The following is a 22,485-nucleotide window of genomic DNA, read 5'->3' on the forward strand; positions in this document are numbered from 1 at the left end:
TGGCAGTTGTAGTGCCAAACCATTCAACTACAGTGATGGTTCAGCAATATCGGCAAAGCGATGTAAAGTTTTCATCTGTTGTGAAGCTGTAAGCATACCAGGTAGACAGGATGGCTCTTATGGGTAAGCAGAAAAAAATAGCAGTGCTGTCAAGCGTTCGAAATACAAAAGCCCCAGCAATGTGAGGGAGTTGTCATTTCCAAATCAAAAATATGCTGTTGTGACATGCTCCCAGAATGAAAAAAAATGGCAGCATATTATCGGGGTGAATGATGGAGAGTGGGGCCAAGAATCCATACGTCCATTCGTTCTTGCTTTCGTGCCTCCATGTTTCCGCCGGTGTGACCGTCCATACGTCCATCCACCCGTTCGTGCGTGCGTCTGTTCGTGCGTCCGTACGTCCATCCCTGCGTTCGTCCTTGCATCCGCTCCTGCGTCCGTCCATGCATTCATCCGTCCGTGCAGCCATACGTGCGTCCTTCCATGCATCTCTCTGTGTGTCCGTTCGTCCATCTAGTCAACACTCCAAGTACCGCCATCTCGCATCTTTTCATCATATATTCCGCATATAGAAGCACCGCCATCGAGCGGACATTCGAAGGACTAAACGAGAGTTGGCACATGCACACTTTCTTACGGCTTGCGCTTCGTGTCTACTTCCCACCTTTAACCACCTAGAGTTCATAGTATGTACTAGTTCACTGTATTCATGGCACTGCGACCCAACGCATGTGGTTGAACGGAAGAGTTCAACTATATGCGATGAGAACATAACTATTGAAAACGGGGGCGAAAGCGCACGTACTTTGTACAAAGGCGGCGGAACTTTTATCTTGCTATGATGCATTATCTTACACTCTAGCTGGGTGATGTCAAAATTTTGATGTTCCGGCGTTTTAATGCTTCGGTATTTTGATTTTCGGCAGTTTAAATTTCCGGCTTTTTATGATTCTAGGTGTGCTGAATTTTCGGTGTTTTAAATTTCAGCATTCCGATAGTTCGCCCTTTCGATTTTCGGCGTTTTGAATGGTACCCGCTGTTGCCACTCACGTGGCACATGCATGATTCGCAATACCAGCCGCAAAAAAAAATGACCGACGAAGATGGACACACACGCACACACACACACGCACACCCACACGCACGCACACGCACGCACACACACGCACACACACGCACACACACGTACACACACGCACACGCACACGCGCACGCACACGCACGCACACGCACACGCACGCACACGCACACGCACACACACACGCACACACACACGCACACACGCACACACACACACACACGCACACACACAGGGTGTGACCCACTATGCTCACTTTGTTGCTTGATGTGGAAAACGTCGGCAACAATGATAAGAATACCTCGCCCAAGCTCTTTTCGCTGTAAAATTCACAGTGTCACTAATATAAACAGTTTTCGAGTGACATCACCGACAGGTTCTCTGCGCTGGGTACCTCAACATGACATCCACCGTAACGTATCGCATTAGAGAGTGTCGGTGCTGGGGAGGACAAAATAGTTGTTCTGTCCCCGCGTTCTTTTGTGCTCTCCCCGCACACAAAAGAACACGAAAGGGGACTGGCACTAATCTCATGTCACCATTTCTTCCTCCACGCTTTCGAGTAAGAGTTCACGCAACATATCAACCAGCTGGTACTACAAGATGGCAGCCATGGCGGCTTCATTGAAAACTATCTATTTTTACTTTTCGTCCCTGAATATATTCGTCATGCCTATTTCGACTTTTCAGTAGGAGCTGTTGATTCTTCGAAAACCATATAGGCAATGCATAAAGATTCACAGCTTCAAGGAGTAAATGGGGAAGGAGGGAAGGTCGTTCAAAAGATCCATCAGTCTTTTTGAATGGTGGAAGAGGTACTGGCCCTGGTCATTTGTCCACTCACCTGGAGAAATTCACGTCTATCAAAGTTAATTCATGAGCATAAGCCACAGCATCAACAAAGCTTGCCGTACGTCGGCGGGTGTTGCCGTAGCAACACGTAAAGGGTACTTCGTTATGAGACGAAGCGTAGGAGAACGCTCTTACGTTTCACACTTAAAGCGGAACACAGGCTTTTTTTCGATATTCACCTATTTTAGTAAAACTTTGAAAATGTATTCGCCTCGGTACTAGGGTGATATGTGCTAAATTATACAAGCGTGAGTTATTTAGTATTGTTAGAAAATGAATTTTAAAATATAGTAGCCGATTCTGAAATCACAGTTGTGAACGCGGGCCACCCTGTGCGTGTGACGCATGGGCATACTCATTTAGGGGCGAAGCTCCTTATGGCGTCGCTTGTGCGTCCCGTTGTGGCACGTATACTATGGCACATATCCACCCTCGGGCACATATCCGCATGTTCACATGTTACGAAAAACGTAGCACGGCATCGTTATCACACTCTAGGTGTTAACAAAGCGCTGACAGTAGAAATGTGGTACATACATTCGTGTAGTCCTTGGATTGTCCGCTGGATGGCGGTACTTGTATATGACGAATATATGATTAAAACAAGCGAAATGGTGGTACTTATAGTGTTCACTAGATGGACGGACGTACGCATAGACGGACAGACAGAAACACGGACGGACGTATGGACGAACGGAAGCACGGACGCATGGACGGGCACACGTACGGATGTACTGACGCACGAACGGGCGCACGTATGGACAAACTCACGGACGGAAACATGGACGGATTGACGAACACTTCGGCCCATTAATCATCATTCATTCCATGGATATGCTGTGAATTTTTCGAAGAACCTTGCCTTTCCCAGCAAACGAATGCAGTGCGTGTTTTCTTCTACGAGGTGGCGCCCAACAGTAGGCTTAATGCCTAGTCTGGGTTTGCGTCGTTCATTGAATTTACAGGTTTTTCCTTAAAGAGAGAATGTCTTCACATAGGTTGCACCGTTTAGCTAAACTGAGCAACTTGAGACGCGTTTATTAAAGGGGAAGAGCTCGGCTGTACATCGATGTGAACATCTGAGCAGCATTCTGGGGAAGCGACGTAATCACGTCAGTAATCAAGCGTCTTAAACCTGGGAATATCTGAACATACCTTTGGTATAATAAAGGAAAGACTACAGACCCGAATGTGTTTTATGAGTGCGCGCCAGTCAAGAGCAAGGTGCTTTTTTGACATCCTTGTTCGCGTGCCGTTTTAGTATAATCACGGCCAAGCCAAAAATTTTAACGGGTAGTGGAGCCTTGCCTTTCGAAGCCAAAGTTCAACATATTGTTGTGCATCTGAAAATAGTACAAATAGGTAAGGCGAAGCCGGTGGTGCGTCAAAAAAATGCCCCTCGCTTCTTCAAAGCTCTCGAATGCATGACGCCAGATGTTTTTAAACATGACGACTTTCGGTCCTCTCGTCCCCAGAAGTGACATTCTTGCAATCCACGTATACTGGGAAGACTTTCTGTGAGCGAATATATTTAGTAGAAAGGTATTGTAGGAAACATCGAGATAAGGGTAGCATTTAGGTTCCTGTGGCACGCTTCATAAAATATCACAGCCATTGCATGTATATCCAGTACATAATTTCGTACACTAACTGTTTAAATGTCTTCTTGGGTATAGTTTTCGGAATTTGAATACTCTTTATTGAGAATGGTCTCATCGCACACTCCTATACATGAGGGAGTGAGTGAAAAACTTTATTAACTCTCAGCGTCACCTGGGTATAGGCCCACTCGGAGATGATTAGGTTACACCTGACCACGTGATATTTTCTCAAGAAAAAAAATTGCGATGACGCAAGAAACGTGCTCTTTGCAGTCGACGCAGCTTTATTTATACTGTCAGCAAGCGTCATAAAGCTCTGCTTCAATAAAGAAAAACGGAAATTGCGACGTGTTTATATAAAAACAATTACAAGTACTAGCACCATACATCGCGTAGGCGGCAGAAAAAAAATGTTGCAGGCGAAATTTTGGAAGTTGCACCTGGTTGATGATAAGGCTACATAGAGAATGATACCCTGATTCTGATCTTTTATGGCACCGCGTCTACTTCTGCAGACGTGGTACATTCAATGAAACAAAAAAAAAACTGGGTTAAGATGCCAGAACTGCTTTATTTGGCCCTATTCATCTTCAGAATCGGTGTATGAGCAATAACTTTCTGTTGTGGGATCGTCTTCTTTGTATGCGTCATAAGTGACGAAGAGGTCGCTGTCATGCTCGCTGTCTTCAGGTCTGCCGTTGTCAACATCGCCTGCGCCGTGCCGTTCGTCGAAAGCCTTTGCCCTGCGTGAAATTGTGCAAAAAGAGAACTGGATTACAGAACTTGAAAATTCGAAAATTTTAATGCTCGTAACGTTGCTTATAATACAGAGCACCGTATAATAGTAATAATTGATTTGATTGATTTGTGGGGTTTAACATCCGAAAACCACCATTTGATTATGAGAGACGCCGTAGTGGAGGGTTCCGGAAATTTTGACCACCTGGGGTTCTTTAACGTGCACCCAAATCTGAGCACACGGGCCTACAACATTTCCGCCTCCATTGGAAATGCAGCCGCCACAACCGGGATTTGATCCCGTGACCTGCGGGTCAGCAGCCGAGTACCTTAGCCACTAGAAAACCTTGGCGGGGCCGTACAATTGTAATAAAACAACCCACATTTCCTATTATTGTTCGGTCCCAAATTGGCTACGTTGTTTCTCGCTTATCACTGACACCTAACATGAGCTGTCGTGGAACATCTAAGACTTGTTATTATAAGTACAGATGCTGTAGACTTCATAACAGGAAATCTACTTTTGCCTTATACCCGGTCCAACTAAAGCAGTGAAAACTCCTGTAAAAAACTGTAGTAGGACACGTGCTAAATATTACAGCATATCGACGCTGTAAATGAAGATTAGTGGGACAAAGCATCCGTTCGTGCTTCTGTCCATTGGTGCGTTCATACACGCGTGCGTCCGTTCATGCGTTCGTCCGTTTGTCTGTCCATCTGTCCGTATGGCTGTCTGTATGTCCAACCGTTCATCTAGTGGACACTCCAAGTACCACCATCTCGCATCTTTTAATCATATATTCATCATATACAAGTACCGACATTCAGCGGACATTACAAGGACTAAACTAGAGATGGCGACCTAGTACTACAACTACGTATATCGAGGATGCACGGCCCACGGCTTAAGGAGGTTCGCACCTAAAAAGCCGCCCGCATCTTCCCACGGGGGAACTCAAGTGAATACGTCGCTGAGATGGAGGGGGGGTGTATAACGTGAGAGTTGCGTAATTAGGTAGCAATGTTTTTGTTATTTCGTTTTTTTACCTTCTCGTTTATTGAATGAAGGACAAGCGTTGCCCTCAACAAGTGGTGGGACGCTGATGTTGGGTTGTGCCCCACTACTGGTTCAAGATACTGTTGTTTCCGTCGCATGTATACTCCAGTCAAGGAAAGCGTCTAGCCAAGCGAAAGCCAAATAAAGACGCTCTCGACTGAATTCCAAACCCGCGATCTAGTGCTACATATGCGGGGTGGTCAGTAAATGGTTGTGCAGTGCGAGCAGTCGGCTTTTTAGCTGCCTGACATAGAGCCACCGAGAAGATACACTTTGACAAGCCATCAAGCCCATTGAAAGTTACATAAAGCAAGCAGGTATAAAGTGCGCTCCAGACAAATCGGCGAACATCCACATCAGACCCACACATACCCGCGCAGCCAGGGCTCCGAAGCTGCAGCTCGACTTGGAGGGAGAACCCATCAAGCGGGTATCCCTAGTGCGCATACTTGGAGTGCACATACAGGAAACGGGCAGCGTAAGCACAGCACTCGATACTCTCAGGCGCATGTGGATGTACGATACGTTCCTAGAAAGGTATACGACAATCTTGGTGACCTCTTCGCTCAAGTCCAGAAGCATATTGCGAAAGCTTCTAAAGTGATCACAACGGAGCGAAATGCACCTAGCATGGAGTCCCGACTTGCCCATCTACTGGAGGCAAAGCACTCTTTATCGAGAAGTGGAAAATACAGAGGTTAAACCGTAGACTATGAAAGAAAGCTGCAAATATCAACAAACTTATTGAAGAGCACAGTAATGAGTTAAACAAACAACAGTGGAGGGATTTTTGTTGAGCAGCCGATGGTACAATACGAAAGGGAGGTAAATGAACACTCCTTAGGTGTCTACTAGATGACGAACAAACCAAGGGAAATCAAAGACTTGCGGTCAACCGGATAATTAACAAAGCTAAAGCAGAGGGTACCTGAGATATAGACTTCCTCCAGACTGAAGCCAACGAATATCTGCAGCAAGGCCTGAATTTGAGCTCTCGCTCTTCGCTCCACTGTGGGGGCATTCCATCCCCAGAATTGGATGCCCCTTTTGTGGAAGCATAAATTAGAAAGATACGACAAAACCTGAACGGTAGCTCTGCACCGGGACCTGATGGAGTTAGTAACAAACACGTCAGAAACCTAGATGATAAATCTAACCAGATCATGGTTAAAGAGATTAATAAAGTTTGGGAGAATGGACTGGTTCCCTCAGACTGGAAGATGGCCACGGTAAACCATTCTAGAAACCAGGCAAGTCTCCCAGTTTGAGGAACCTCTGGCCCAGGTCCTTAACCTCATGCATCGGTAAGGTTATGGAACATGCAGTGCACACTAGAATATCTAGATGCGTTGAGCACAAGGGGCTCTTTCCGTAAAATGTGATAGGATTCCGACCGGCTCTTTTCACCCGAGATGTTATAATTTTGCTCAAAACACAGATTTTAGACTCGTAGAGCTAAGATGTCAAGAGAATTGTTTCCCTGGATTTACCCAAAGCCTTCGGCTGGATCACTTATGAATGGATTCCTAAAGAAATATCTGCTTGGAACTTGCGGAACAATTTTTTATTTTGTACGCTCAGTCCTGGAAAGTAGAACGGCAGTCATACGCATGGGGCGTTTGACATCAGAAGTATACATGCTTGGAAACAGAGGTACTCCGCAAGGGGCAGTTATTTCTCCCCTTTTATTTATTATTGTCATGAGCAAATTATCAAGTAAGCGTGGTGCAGTACCACACACCGGTCATGCATTATACGTGGACGATATAGCAATATGGTCCAGGAGGTCCAGAGGCTACTGTGGAACAAGCTCTCTAAGAAGCTCTCGATGCAACTGAGTCTTTCCTGGTGGATAGAGTACTTGCGCTCTCTCCGGAGAAATCAGAGCTCCTGCTGTATAGACAAGCACGGCGGTGGGCTAGGGGATTAACACTCCCTAATGAAGTACCTATCAGTATTTGCACTAGAGACAGACGTGACTTTCCAAGAGTATATTCCACTGAGATGATGGGTCTTTGACAGACCCCAAAGGATGTAATGCTAATGCCAGGGCCATAGCTCATCTAACCACAAAAACAGAAAACGTAATTAGGCTAATCATTAGAGTTTCCGGTAGGAAGTGCGGAATAAGGGAAGACACGCTGCTTAGGGTTAATCATGCTTTCCTTATGACCCACGTGAACTACATAGTATCCGCTCTCACTTGAACACAATCAAAAACGTATAAGATAGACACACTTTTGCGCAAAAGTATCAAGAAAGTTCTCAGTATTTCAATAACAACCAGTACAGAGATTCTTTTTAACTTAGATGTCCATTATACCACGGATGAGCTAGAAGAAGCACAGAAGATGGCACAAATTACCAGATTATCCTGCACCAAAGCAGGAAAAGACCTGTTAAGCGCCGCAGGCCTGCAACCTGGCATTCACAATGGTGAGGCAAGTCAGCTCGAAAACCACGTCAGGGTATCGATGATTGTTGACCCATGTCTAAGAAACATGAATCCACAATTTAACAAGGGTCGAAGGCTCGCAAGGGCAAGAGCATTCCTAAAAAAATCTGATGGGTGCAGAGGCATTCGTAGAAGCAGGCCATCACAAAAACGCTGGCAGATTTTCAGACGCTATTGTGAACCACAAAGGAGACCTCCTCTCGTCAGCCTCACTTTATGCCTCAATGGCAGAAGTAGCTGAACAGGTAGCGGTGGCTATGGCGCTACTAGATCCTAAACGCACCACCATTTACACCGACTCCCGAGCTGCTGTACGGGCCTTTCAGTCGGGTTTAGTCTCAAAAGAGGTTGCTAGAGTCCTTAAATGCAGATTCCTGCGAGAAGAACCGCATCACATCTTCTCGTTTCCAGCTCCCTTAGGTTTGGACGTAATACTAGGCCGCCAGAACTCCAATGAGATCGCTCATGATGGTGCGCAAGGATTCATAGACACTGGTGATCAGGAGCACTCTAGTGGCTCAGAACAGCTCGAGTTCGGCGATCCGCTCATCACTTTTCACGAGATTACCTCGCACTACAGGGGCCTTAGACGAGTGTTCCCATTCCGCCACCATAAACTTAAAAGAGCTAAATCTATCACGCTGAGAATGCTCCTTACCCCACGGAGAGCTGCTTGAGTATGGTACATGCGAGGATGGACCGAACATGCCCAGACTACGGAGAAGTAAGCTCATTAAACATATGGTCTGGCAATGTCCTGCGTTGCAGGACTGCTGTCAAGAAGCGTGGTGAACCAGTTTCATCAATGACTCCAGCTACGACATCCAGCTCCTGGCTGTCCGGAAGGCCCGTGAGAGGGTGGAGAGGCTCGGCCTCCCCGACCCGACACGGGTGTAGTCAGGAGTTGCATGTATACGCATCTCATCCGCTTCCTTTCGGACTAAATAATTGTCTTTTCTCTCTCTCTCTTTCTCCTTCTCTCAGATGCCCGGTCACAAGCATTACGGGACTCATTCGCAGAGTTGCCCGTAGCTGAGTGGCCATGAATGAAGCAGACGCCATACAATTTGCGCACGCTTTTGTCATTAGCCTCAGTACACATGCCTTGCCTTTCCAGACTACGAGGCGCCACTAAATTGGTTAAGTAGACAAACTAATCAAAATCACCTGCAAAGCAGCACTTGACCTGTCTGAGAACAGAAGTACGGCCCGACTGCATGAATTTGGGATGACGTACGAGGAACATGCAGCGGCTACGCTAATGACTCAGCGTGAGCGAGTTAACAGGACTGCTCAGGTTCGTTCAGTCTTAAAGAAACTGCATTACCCACTCTGGCTACAGTTCTGCGGCGATCCGACAACGTTACTGTCATTAGCAATCTGAGAGAGGATGCACGTGGCCACGATCCCCCGTGCCAGTACATCACACGACACGAAGTCACGACCGGGCGGCCACCTTACGCCAACGGCGGGGCTATCCTCATACGCAGTGAAGTGAAAGAGCGAGTCCCTACCATCGAAACGCAAATATGGCCCCTGCCTTCGCTGCAGTTGTGACTAACCAACGGCGAACAACCACTGCAGTGTAAATTTGCACGAGATCAATTGCAACGACCGAAGCCGCCGCCATAGGTTTGGCTATACAAGCTGAGGGGGCGAAGGGTGAATCGGCATTCATTCTGACGGACTCACGGGATGCCTGCCGTATTTTCCTTGGCGGGGTCTTACCGGACTGCGTAATATGCATACTAGGGACGGCTCTCACAATGGATAATGGTGTGATCTGGTGCCCGGTGCACTAAGGGATCGAGAGGAACGAACGGGCGGACCGTTTTGCTCGAGGCATTACAGGCCGAGTCGGGGACCACATCTCCCGGGAGGAAAATGCGACACCCGGCGCGCCAAGAGGAATCGTTGGATTTCAAAGACTAGGTAGGCTAAGCAAAGCCCCCCCCCCCCTCATTCTCACCTAAACAGGAGACAAGCACGGGACTGGCGTCGCCTGCAAACAACCACTCTTCCACATTTACACAGGTTACACAGAGTGTACCCTCACAGATACAGCGACACATGTCCGTGGTTCGGAAGAACACCGACATTAGAGCACATTACGTATCAGTGCACACACTATCCAGAAGCTGCCATCTCGTCACTGTTGAATAGCGATTCCCTAAATTGGTCACGGGAAGCGCGGTTTGCGGAGTTGGGAAGCCAACTGGCGACCTTGACTAGGCCCGCTGTAGCCAGTGGGGCCCTGGAAGAGGGAAGCCACTCACCCTAACCATAAAAATATACCAATAAACGCTTCTTCTCTTTCTTACGCTGCCTAAGTCGGCCTTGCGATGCGAGAGAGAGGGAGAGAAGCGACAGTTGGCACGACACGCGAGCCTACGCAGTGGGGAGTGCAAATGACGCCGCCGCCGCCGCATCCACGACATTGTGCGACTAAGAAATGCTCCGGATTCATAAAAGTAAACAACGTTGAATCTATACAGGATCTCTGAGGACTTACTAAATGCAATATTCTTTAAGTACAATGTCTGTTCGTAGTGCAAGACTGCCTGCACCTCACCGGTCACCTTGATTTCGTCCTCGATGCGCTCCGCGACGACAAAGTCAGCTGAAGAAGAATAAGAAAACCTCTTTTCCTTCATTCGAAATATAAAAAGCGTCAGAGGTATTATCAATTGCAAGGAATGAAAACATCTGTGTTTAAACAGTGCGGTACACATTAAGAGTTGTTTGTGAAATGGCACACTTCGCCCCGCCACGGTGGTCTAGTGGCTAAGGTACTCGGCTGCTGACCCGCACGTCGCGGGATCAAATCCCGGCTATGGCGGCTGCATTTCCGATGGAGGCGGAAATGTTTTCGGTCTGTGTGCTCAGATTTGGGTGCACTTTAAAGAACCCCAGGTGGTCCAAATTTCCGGAGCTCTCCACTACGGCGTTTCTCATAATCAAATGGTGGTTTTGGGACGTTAAACCCCACAAATCAATCAATGAGATGGCACACTTTTAGGGGCGAAGCTCCTTAGGGCGTGGACTGTGCGTCCCCTGTAGCCTGTATGCAGCCACCTCTAGTTTAGTTCTTGCAGTGTTCACTAGATGGCGGTACCGTCCCCTGTATGTAGCCACCTCTAGTTTAGTTCTTGCAGTGTTCACTAGATGGCGGTACCGTCTCCTGTATGTAAGAAGCATTGTTAAAAGCAGTAGAAAAAAGCTTAAAGGACGGACAAATACCGGACAGTTGGCGACAAAGTAGAATGAACTTAGTCTATAGAGGCAAGGGAGAAAAGGACAAGATTCGCTCGTATAGACCACTAACCATTACATCGGTACTATACAGGTTGGCGATGCAAGCAGTAAAAATGAAAATAGAAACATGGGCCGAACATAACGATATTTTGGGAGAACTTCAGAACGGATTTCGGGTCGACAGGTGGTTGGACGATAACCTATTTGTTCTCACTCAGTGTATAGAAATATCTAAAATAGAGAATAGGCCCTTGTACGTGGCTTTTCTAGACATCACTGGGGCATACGACAACGTTAATCAGGAAATTTTGTGGGATATATTGAAAGGAATGGGCATGGGCGACGACTGTATACAGCTTTTGAGGGAGATATACCGAGAAAATACAGTTTGCATAGAGTGGGAAGGAATGCGTAGCAAAGAGAACGTTGAGGTTAGCAGGGGTCTGAGACAGGGATGTCCTTTGTCCCCACTGTTATTCATGCTGTACATAGTGAGTATGGAAAAAGCGCTAGAAGGTAGCAACATTGGTTTTAATCTGTCACACAAACAGGGCGGCATGATGATTGAGCAGAAGCTTCCAGGTTTATTTTATGCGGACGATATCGTGTTATTTGCGGACAGTCGAGATGATATACAGCAGCTGGCGAATATATGCGGAAGGGAAGGTGAAGCTCTTGGACTAGGATTCAGTGTAACGAAGTGTGGTTTGATGGTATTCAATGATCCCTGTGATCAGACGGTGTCCATACAAGGCCAAGAAATACCGAGGGTAAGTGAATGCAAGTACCTTGGAGTATGGGTAAATGAGAGTGATAGATACATGGAGGTACAGGAAAAAGCCTCGGCAGCAAAAGGAAAGAGGAATGCGGCAATAATGAAGCACAGAGTGTTGTGGGGATACAATAGGTATGAGGTGCTTCGAGGTCTGTGGAAGGGTGTAATGGTTCCAGGGCTTACTTTTGGGAACTCAGTGGTGTGCATGAGGGCAGAGGTGCAATCGGGAATGGATGTAAATCAAAGGACTGTGGGACGCCTCGCGTTGGGTGCTCACGGGAAGACGACAAACGAGGCTGTAAAGGGCGATATGGGGTGGGCAGGTTTTGAGGCGAGGGAAGCGCAGAGCAAAATAAGGTTCGAAGAAAGGCTAAGAAATATGAAGGAGAGTAGATGGGCAGAGAAGGTGTTCCGTTATTTGTATAGGAAGAGCGTGGACACACAGTGGAGAAAAAGAACTAGAAGACTCACTAGTAAATATACGGCTGGTATTGTGAGCCATATGTCAACAAAGAACGTTAAGGGAAAAGTCAGGGAGGCGGAGAGGATTTACTGGATGGCAGCTATGGAGAAAAAACCGGCTTTGAGTAACTACCGAAAGGGCAAAAATGAAATAAGGAGGGAGGCATTTTACGATAATTCAAGGGGAAGCGCTTTACTGTTTGAAGCGAGATCGGGTTGCCTTAGAACGCGTAGTTATAAAGCAAGATTCAGTAAAGAAGAAGAACAATGCACATGCTGCGGGAAAGATAAGGAAACGGCGGAGCATGTTCTGATTGAATGTGGAGATATCCACCCAGGTGTACGTTTGGGCACGAGCCTACAGGAAGCCTTGGGTTTTAGGGACAACAATGGAAAGCTGAACACACCCACGATTGAAATAAGTAAGAGACGGTTAGAGTATTGGTGGCAGAAAATTAGAAAGAAAGGACAAAAATAAATATTGGAAAAATAAAATATGGACAGTGTGCCGTAAATGGCAGAGAACTTAAGCTGAAAATTTACCTTTTTTTCCATTAAGATAGAATTTATCGAAGTAGAGGCATTAGGTTAACATAAAAAAAAAGAAAAAAGGTTTTTTTTTGTCGAGCCTGGTGGCATACTTGTCACCACCCCGTTATAAAGGGGACGCTCATAGCATCCATCCATCCATCCATGTAGCCACCTCTCGTTTAGTTCTTGTAGTGTTTACTAGATGGTGGTACTTGTAGCTGATGATGAAAAGATGCAAGATGTTATAAACTAGAAAACGGTACTTGTAGTTGATGAAAGACGCGAGATCTTATACAGGAAGCGCTCTCCCTTCATTTCACAGACCATAAAGCCGTCATAATGAAGGGACATCGCAAGCCATCCATCGTCTAAGAACAAATAAAGGTTGATTTGTGTATATACACACACAGCGTTTCTCACGTCTTTACATGATGATCGACGGGTCGAATTACACGGAAGATTCACAGTTTACCGATGAATCCCTCCGGAGCTTCGCCCATTCATCATCATTCACCCCGTGAATATGCCGTAATTTTTTTCACTTGTCAGTGTTTTTGAGCGAAGACGAATGTAGATAGGTACTTCTGCTATAATGTAATACACGAAAACATATTGCAATTTTGTGGTTTCATAAGAAATATACAGTATGATAAATTTGTGAGCCGTGAAATATAGTTCATTGTCACATTCGCAACTCAAGCTCTGGCGTTCATATAGCAACTAAAAGCTTAAGTTTGAAATCACTAACGTTGATTCCAGATAGCTACGCCAAGATGTTTCCATCCGGAACCGAGAGAAAAATATTTTGTGCGCATTATTCCCATGAAAGCTTAAAACACTCAGGAGGCTGCATTTGTTCAGATACATAAGGTGTAACGATCTTTGAAAATTCATTGATATACACGTTTTTGTAAATAGAAAAAATAGCAACTGGTGCGAGTCACCAAGACAGTAAAAAAGTAATGAATGCAGTAGAGATCTCCAATGCAGCTTCTCGGAAATTACCAAGGGCTCTCACTCGGTTGTATGAGAGGGACAATTAATCAGCTGCCCGCTCATAATAAGTTCACGTGCTACGTGACGCCAAGCATGCGCCTAAGAGTGTTTTCACACTCGTCGCTCGGCTTATAGATGGCGCTGACTGTCACTCCTACTTCTAAATTCACATATAAACCCCCCAAAAAAAGTGGATGGAGGGAAGGCCGCTGTGGTAGCTCAGTGGTTAGAGCATCGAACGCGTTATTCGAAGGTCGTAGGTTCGATTCCTGCTCACGGCTGGCTATTTTTCACCCGCTTTTCTTTCTTCTTATTTACATTCCATTGGTTCTAATAACTTCCCCTATACAATCCTTGGCATTACTGTCTGTTAGATCTCAATAATATTGTGTCAAAACACGGAAAAACGAACCCTTAGGTATACACTTCTTTCCCTTATTTCATTGAACGAGGGTTTCGTACTGGCAGACTTGGTGTGTTTAGGTTGTATAAGAGGGACAATTAATCAGCTGCCTGCTCATAATAAGTTCACGTGCTACGTGACGCCAAGCATGCGCATAAGAGTGTTTTCACACTCGTCGCTCGGCTTATAGATCGCGCTGACTGTCACTCCTACTTCTAAATTCACATATAAACCCCCCAAAAAAAGTGGATGGAGGGAAGGCCGCTGTGGTAGCTCAGTGGTTAGAGCATCGAACGCGTTATTCGAAGGTCGTAGGTTCGATTCCTGCTCACGGCTGGCTATTTTTCACCCGCTTTTCTTTCTTCCTATTTACATTTCATTGGTTCTAATAACTTCCCCTATACAATCCTTGGCATTACTGTCTGTTAGATCTCATTATATTGTGTCAAAACACGGAAAAACGAACCCTTAGGTATACACTTCTTTCCCTTATTTCATTGAACGAGGGTCTCGTACTGGCAGACTTGGTGTGTTTAGGTTGTATAAGAGGGACAATTAATCAGCTGCCCGCTCATAGTAAGTTCACGTGCTACGTGACGCCAAGCATGCGCATAAGAGTGTTTTCACGCTCGTCGCTTGGCTTATAGATCGCGCTGACTGTCACTCCTACTTCTAAATTCACATATAAACCCCCCCAAAAAAAGTGGATGGAGGGAAGGCCGCTGTGATAGCTCAGTGGTTAGAGCATCGAACGCGTTATGCTCACGGCTGGTTATTTTTTCATCCACTTTTCTTTCTTTCTATTTACATTCCATTGGTTCTAATAACTTCCCCTGTACATTCCTTGGCATTACTGTCTGTTAGATCTCATTAATATTGTGTTAAAACACGGAAAAACGAGCCCCTAGGTATACACTTCTTTCCCTTATATATATATATATATATATATATATATATATATATATATATATATATATATATATATATTGTGGGCATTTGTAACTTACATCGTCCTCATCCCTGCATAATCACAATCACCATCATCCGCTTGTCTCTTTGCCCTCATTGCCACTCTGGTTCATCATCATCGTCATCGTCTGTGTGCTGGCTCTGCCCGTTCGTTTTGCGAGGTCTTTCCTCAAATAAACGCTGTCGCAGCCAAGACTACCAAGACTTCATACGTGGTGGAGGTGGATTTTCGGTCCTCTGACCTCCCGCAGCCCGCTATACCCCCTGGAGCTTCGTTCAGGCCGCCGCTTGCTCCCACAGTCAGGCAGCATGTCCCAGACCGAGCCTGCCGGCACTGATGTCATCAACCACGCACCACCGCAAGCTGCCCCTCCTACTTACATACACGGACATCAGCGGGAACCCCCGCTCTTCGCTGGTAGTCGTGGAGAAGACGTAGAAGACTGGATCGACGACTACGACCGCGTAAGTGTCGCTAATCGGTGGGACGAGGCCGCCAAACTGCGTTACGTCCCATTTTATCTGACCGGAGTCGCAAAGACATGGTATTTTAACCACGTCATTGACTTACCCGACTGGGCTACCTTCCATCAGCAGCTGCGGCACGTCTTTGGGACACCAGACATTCGATCCGCCGTCGCGAAGAGGACACTCGATACTCGCCGACAACATCGCGGTGAATCGTACACTTCATACATCGAGGATGTCCTCGCACTCTGCCGGCGTGTCAATAAATCCATGCCGGAATCGGACAAAGTGCGCCACATATTGAAAGGCATTGGGCCTGTTGCCTTTAATGCCCTCGCTGTGCAAAACCCAGCTACCATCGCTGATGTCGTTGCGACATGCCAGCGCCTTGATGCGCTGGACTCCGTCCGCCTTCAACCAGACATCGGCGACCACCACTCCACGTCAGATGGCCATCTGCGTGACCTCATCCGGGACATTATACGCGAAGAATTGCGGTCCATGGGCTTCACACCTCCTACACCGCGACCTACTCAGCCTTCGGGAATGCCCTTACGTGACATCATCAGGGAGGAACTTACATCCCTGACTGGCTCTGCACCCGTACAGCCACCTGCTTCTCACCCTTTAGCCACGTACCCTCAAGTTGCTGCCGTGCCTCCCAGCGACGCCCACGCGACATTGCCACGTCCATCCTACGCGTCAGTTGCTGCCGCTACCCCTGTGAACTACCATTCCGTGCCTTCTGATCCTTCGGCCCACCTGACCGCGCTATCTCCAAGTGCCCCGAATGCCTTCTATTCTCCACCGTGGCGCTCGTCTCGCCCTGTATGCTTCTACTGTGGTTATCGCGGCCACATATCCCGTTTCTGCCGGAAGCGCCAGCAAGATGAGCGTCGGAACGATGTGCGTGAACGGGATTTGTACAACGGGGCGTCTTATCAAGGTCGGCGTTATTCGTCTCCCCCGCACCGGTCTCCATCTCCTCCTGCATCGACTGCACCACGAAACAGCCGAAACACGAGACGCCGCTCGCCTTCGCCCTTCCGCCGTTCCACTTCTCCACTTCGGCCCGCCTCATTCGCCTCTGATATTCGTTCGGAAAACTAAGTGATGCAGTTTGTGGAGGAAAAACTGCATTCGGAATTAGAACTGAAATTCCTCCATTAGGCCCGTGTAACATGGTTTCTGTGGAAGTGGAAGGAGTGCGAGTCGATGCTTTGGTGGACACAGGTGCGACATTGTCTGTGATACGTGCTGATTTGTGTGAACATTTAAGGAAAGTAATGACGCCTTACGATGGTCCCACGTTAGTTGCTGCCCAGGGGAACATCATTCGCCCTTCCGCGCTTTGTACTGTGCGTGTTTTCATCGACGGCATCCGCCATCATGTCCAGTTTGCTGTCCTGTCCCGCTGCTCTCACCAACTAATTTTAGGGTGGGATTTTCTATCATCTGCTTCCGCGGCGATTTGTTGTGGACAACGCGTCGTTCACCTCGCTGACACCGACTACATGCTTGACGACGATAATCAGAAGCCACTTCGTCTGGTCGCTGCGAAAGACATCGAACTCCTGCTACTACAAGAGCAAATTGTCACCATTACGTCCAACGGCATCTATCACGGGGATGTATTGGTCTCACCGTCACCACTTTGCGTTCGCAAAGGTATAGTTCTTCCGTCCGGTGTCGTTCGTTTTTGCAATGGCTCGGCACTTGTCACCGCTGTCAACTCTACACCGGAGAAGATCTTACTGCCACAGGGCACTACTGTGGCCCGTGTTGCTGACTTCGAGCCTGTACTCGTCACGCCACTTCAGGCCATCGCATCTAAAGAACCTTGCCTCGGTGAGCATGTTTCTTCCTCCGCCTTTACCACCACTATCAGCAGCGAATTGACATATTCACAGAGGCAGCAGTTGCTCGCATTGTTACAGAAACATGCAAATTCTTTCGATATTTGCTCGTCTAAGCTGGGCCGCACTAATACTACAGCACATCGAATTCAAACTGTTGGGACATCTATTGTACACCGCCGACCCTACCGCGTGTCTCTAACTGAAAGAAAAATTATAGAAGAAAACGTTGCGGACATGCTTAAACGGGAAGTCATCCGTCCCTCATCTAGCCCTTGGTCATCTCCTATTGTTTTGGTCCATAAAAAGGATGGCTCTGTGCGGTTTTGCGTGGACTACCGGGCGCTCAATAAGATCACACGCAAGGACGTGTACCCTATGCCACGCATTGACGACGCCCTTGATTCCCTACAAGGCGCGGAATTCTTTTCAAGCGTCGACTTGCGTTCTGGGTACTGGCAGATACCCATGCATGAAGACGATAAAGAGAAAACGGCATTCGCAACCCCCGACGGGCTATATGAATTCAACGTGATGCCTTTCGGGCTCTGCAACGCACCCGCGACTTTTGAGCGCATGATAGATACCGTGCTGCGTGGCCTGAAATGGAAAAGTTGCCTTTGCTACCTGGACGACATTATTATCTTTTCGTCAACGTTTCCTGAGCACCTAGAACGATTGGATCAAGTTTTGACGTGCCTTGCCGGCGCCGGGCTTCAAATAAACACGAAGAAATGCTCTTTCGCTAGCAAATCTATCAAGGTCTTAGGACACGTCGTTAGCAAAGATGGCATCCGGCCCGACCCTGACAAGATTTCTGCAGTCCTTCACTTTCCGCTCCCCGAAAAACCAAAGGAGCTTCGCAGTTTTCTTGACCTTGCCTCCTATTTTCGCCGGTTTATCCAGAACTTCGCTTCTATTGCTGCTCCATTACACCAACTACTTGCTTCCAACGTCCCCTTTCTGTGGTCTCAAGAATGCCAAACAGCATTCGACCTGTTGAAGCGGGCACTCACGTCTGAACCTCTGCTCTGCCACTTTGACGAAGCCGCACCAACTATCCTCCATACCGACGCTAGCGGCCTTGGTATAGGAGCCGTACTTCTACAACGCGACAAGTCTTCCCTAGAGAAAGTTATTGCATATGCCAGTCGCGTACTCACCGCTGCTGAAAAGAACTACACTATAACTGAGCAAGAGTGTTTGGCTGTGGTTTGGTCGGTTCAGAAGTTCCGTCCCTATCTCCACGGGCGTCACTTCACAATCGTTACGGACCACCATGCCTTATGCTGGCTTTCTACACTGAAGAACTTGTCCGGACGCTTGGGTCGGTGGATACTACGCTTGCAGGAGTACGACTTTGATATAACTTACAAGTCAGGCAGAAAACATCAAGACGCCGATGCTTTATCTCGTTGCCCGCTTCCAACTACCCATATGAGCGTTGGTGAGAACTCAACCACCACATCTACCAAAGTTCATACGCTCGCATCCATAACGCAACCCTTTTCGGATGACGAGCCAACATTTATCTCCCGCCAGCGGTCCGATTCATACTGCAGACGCATCATGGACCACCTTTCGGGAGTTTCTCATCCACCAAACGCGCGACTCCGTCGTCAACTCCTGCACTTTAGGCTGGACAATGGGGTTCTCCACCGCCACGTCTACCACCCTGACGGTCAGCGCTGGGTTCCTGTACTGCCACGCTCTCTCCGACTTCAGGTGCTCGAAGCCTTCCACGACGACTTGACTGCTGGTCATCTTGGTTTTAAAAAAACTCTTGACCGCATTCGATGTCGTTATTACTGGCCTGGCCTTTCTTCTAGTGTAGCTCGGTACGTCGGTTCCTGCTACCCATGCCAGCGTCGTAAACTCCCCACGTCGGCACCTTCTGGACCTCTACAGCCACTTCCGTGCCCCTCAATGCCGTTCGAGGTTGTAGGTGTTGACCTTTACGGGCCTCTCCCCGTCACATCTGCTGGCAAACGATGGATAGTGACTGCCGTGGACCACCTGACACGCTACGCTGAGACTTCCTCTGTTATTACAGGCTCAGCTGTGGAAGTTGCAGACTTTATTCTTCACGCAATAATATTGCGTCATGGGGCTCCTCGTGTACTGCTTAGTGACCGCGGCAAAGTGTTCCTGTCACAAGTTGTAAATGAAGTACTCCGCGCATCTGGAACTACTCACAAGACAGCTTCAAGCTACCACCCTCAGACAAATGGTCTCACAGAAAGATTTCACCGAACCCTCGCAGACATGATAGCCGTTTACGTCCAACCCGACCACAAAAACTGGGACACTCCTTTACCATTCCTGACATTCGCTTACAACACCGCCGTTCAGCGAACAACTTGCTACTCACCGTTTTACCTCGTGTACGGACGCACCCCGACTACCTTTCTCGACGTCTGCTTCTTTAGCAGCCATGGGAATTCATGTCAGTCTTCTAGCGAAGAATACATTTCCCGCCTGGCCCAGTCTCGCCATCAGGCTCGCATCAATACTGAAGCGAGACAGCACGAGCGGAAGATCATCTATGACGAATCCCACCGCGTTGTGTCTTTCCAACCTGGTGACGAGGTGCTGCTTTTGACACCTATTCGCACTCCTGGTATCTGTGACAAATTCCAACCACGCTTCATCGGGCCATACATTGTTTTAGAACAGACTTCGCCGGTTAATTATCGTGTGACACCACTCGTCGCCCCAACAGACCACCGCTACCGCAGCACAGAGATTGTACACGTTTGTCGCATGAAACCTTTCACGCGACGTTTCCCATCACTTTGACTTACGGCGGCCAGGGTGTCCGCTTTCAAGTGGGGGGGAATTAGTGTGGGCATTTGTAACTTACATCGTCCTCATCCCTGCATAATCACAATCACCATCATCCGCTAGTCTCTTTGCCCTCATTGCCACTCTGGTTCATCATCATCGTCATCGTCTGTGTGCTGGCTCTGCCCGTTCGTTTTGCGAGGTCTTTCCTCAAATAAACGCTGTCGCAGCCAAGACTACCAAGACTTCATAATATATATATATATATATATATATATATATATATATATATATATATATATATATATATATATATATATATATATATATATATATATATAAGGGAAAGACGTGTATATCTAAGGGCTCGTTTTTCCGTGTTTTGACACAATACTAATGAGATCTAACAGACAATAATGCCTCCAAATAATACCTCCCAATAACGCGTTCGATGCTCGAACGTGTTATTTGGAGGTCGTGGGTTCGATCCTGCTTACAAGTTATTTTTTCACCCACTTTTCTTTTTTTGTATTTACACTACATTGGATCTAATAACTTCCCCAATACATTCCTGCATTCCTTGGAAATATTGTCTGTTAGATCTAGTTAGTATGACGCACCAATTACGAGCACGTGGGGTGCAGCACAATTAATGCGGCTGATGTAGAGCGCGTAGCCAGTTCCCGACCCGTCAACTGAGGAAGCTGATCGGTTCCGCGAAGGTGAACGCGGAAGACCCGAGCGCAGGAAGAAAAGAGTCTTCTTCACTCTCACGGCTCACAAGCAGAGCAGTCAAGGTCGCCCCCGTTCGGGATTAGAAGGGGAAAGCTTACTCGGAAAAGCGTCTGGCATGAGGCAGGTCAGGCGCCATCGTCTGAGTTAAGCCATTGTTGGCAGGCACGCGTGTCATTGAGAATGACATGGGGACGCGACCACTTGGCTGACCGAGACATAGTGGCCGCAGGGAAATGACCATAATCTCCTCCGCTGTTGTTATTTTATTTTATTTTTATATTATTTCGACATACTGCCAATCCCATCAGGGATTTTAACAGGAAGGGCGTGAACATTAAAATTCGAATAGGTACACAATAAACACATACATCGCGATAAAGTACAGAATAAAACTAACAGAATCGGATCATTTAACAATTTCAGATCAAAGAAGGCATAAAACATTAGTGTAAGAAAAGTTGTCAGAAGAAAATAAATGCAGCGACTTGGTTGACACATTGGTTGACATATTGGCATATGCATCAAGAAACACAACAAGAAATCACAGCAATAAGAAACTACCCTACAATATGGCGAAGTATTTCAAGGAAGGGCAAATTTATACACACTGAAAAACAGAAACATGTTCAAGAATCAACAGAGCGATTTCTCTTCACCTGGATTCAGTACTAAAAATTGCTTAAAGAAAAAAATATGATGACATGATACTTCGCTCGTACAATGTTCACACGAACACACATATTTAAATCAACCAGGTGATTCCGTTTGCATAATACAAAGTTCATTTTCGACAAGGGTTAGAAATTTTGCTAATTCGGAAGTGCTGGAGATACTCGGATCCAGTTTATTCCATTCATTAGTGGCTAACGGAAAGAATGAGTACTTAAAGCAGTTTGTGTTGAAGGAGTATTCGTTAAGTCTCATTGGGTGTTTTTGGCGTGTTGTTCTAGTTTGAACAAACGTAAGATAGGCGGATACATCAATGTTTAAATGACCATGTATTAATTCATGTATGAATTTTGCACGTGCTAACCTTGTTCTATTCATTGGAGTAAGTAATCCAGCTTTTTTCATTAGTTTAGTCGGAGAATCTGTATGTCTGTACTTGTTGTAAATGAACCTCATAGCTTTCCTTTGTATTCCTTCCAGTTTCGTGATTTGCTGTTTTGTGAATGGTGACCAAATAATATTACCGTATTCAAGTAATGATCGCACAAGGGAAGGGTATGCAAGCAGTTTTAGAGAAGGCGGGGCCTGGCGAAGCCGGTATCTGAGTGTAAACAAGCGGCGTAGTGCAGCTGAAGTAACGTAACTTATGTGTGCATCCCATCTTAGATCTTCAGTTATAATAATTCCAAGATATTTATGCTGACGTACTCTAGTTATGGGAATGTCATTAATGGTGTAGAGAAAATTTGACCTAGTTTTTTTTCGACTTACTGATAAAATTGTACATTTGTTTACATTAAG

The sequence above is a fragment of the Rhipicephalus microplus genome, chromosome 5 (genome assembly GCF_043290135.1).
Source record: "Rhipicephalus microplus isolate Deutch F79 chromosome 5, USDA_Rmic, whole genome shotgun sequence".
Lineage (NCBI taxonomy): Eukaryota > Metazoa > Arthropoda > Arachnida > Ixodida > Ixodidae > Rhipicephalus > Rhipicephalus microplus.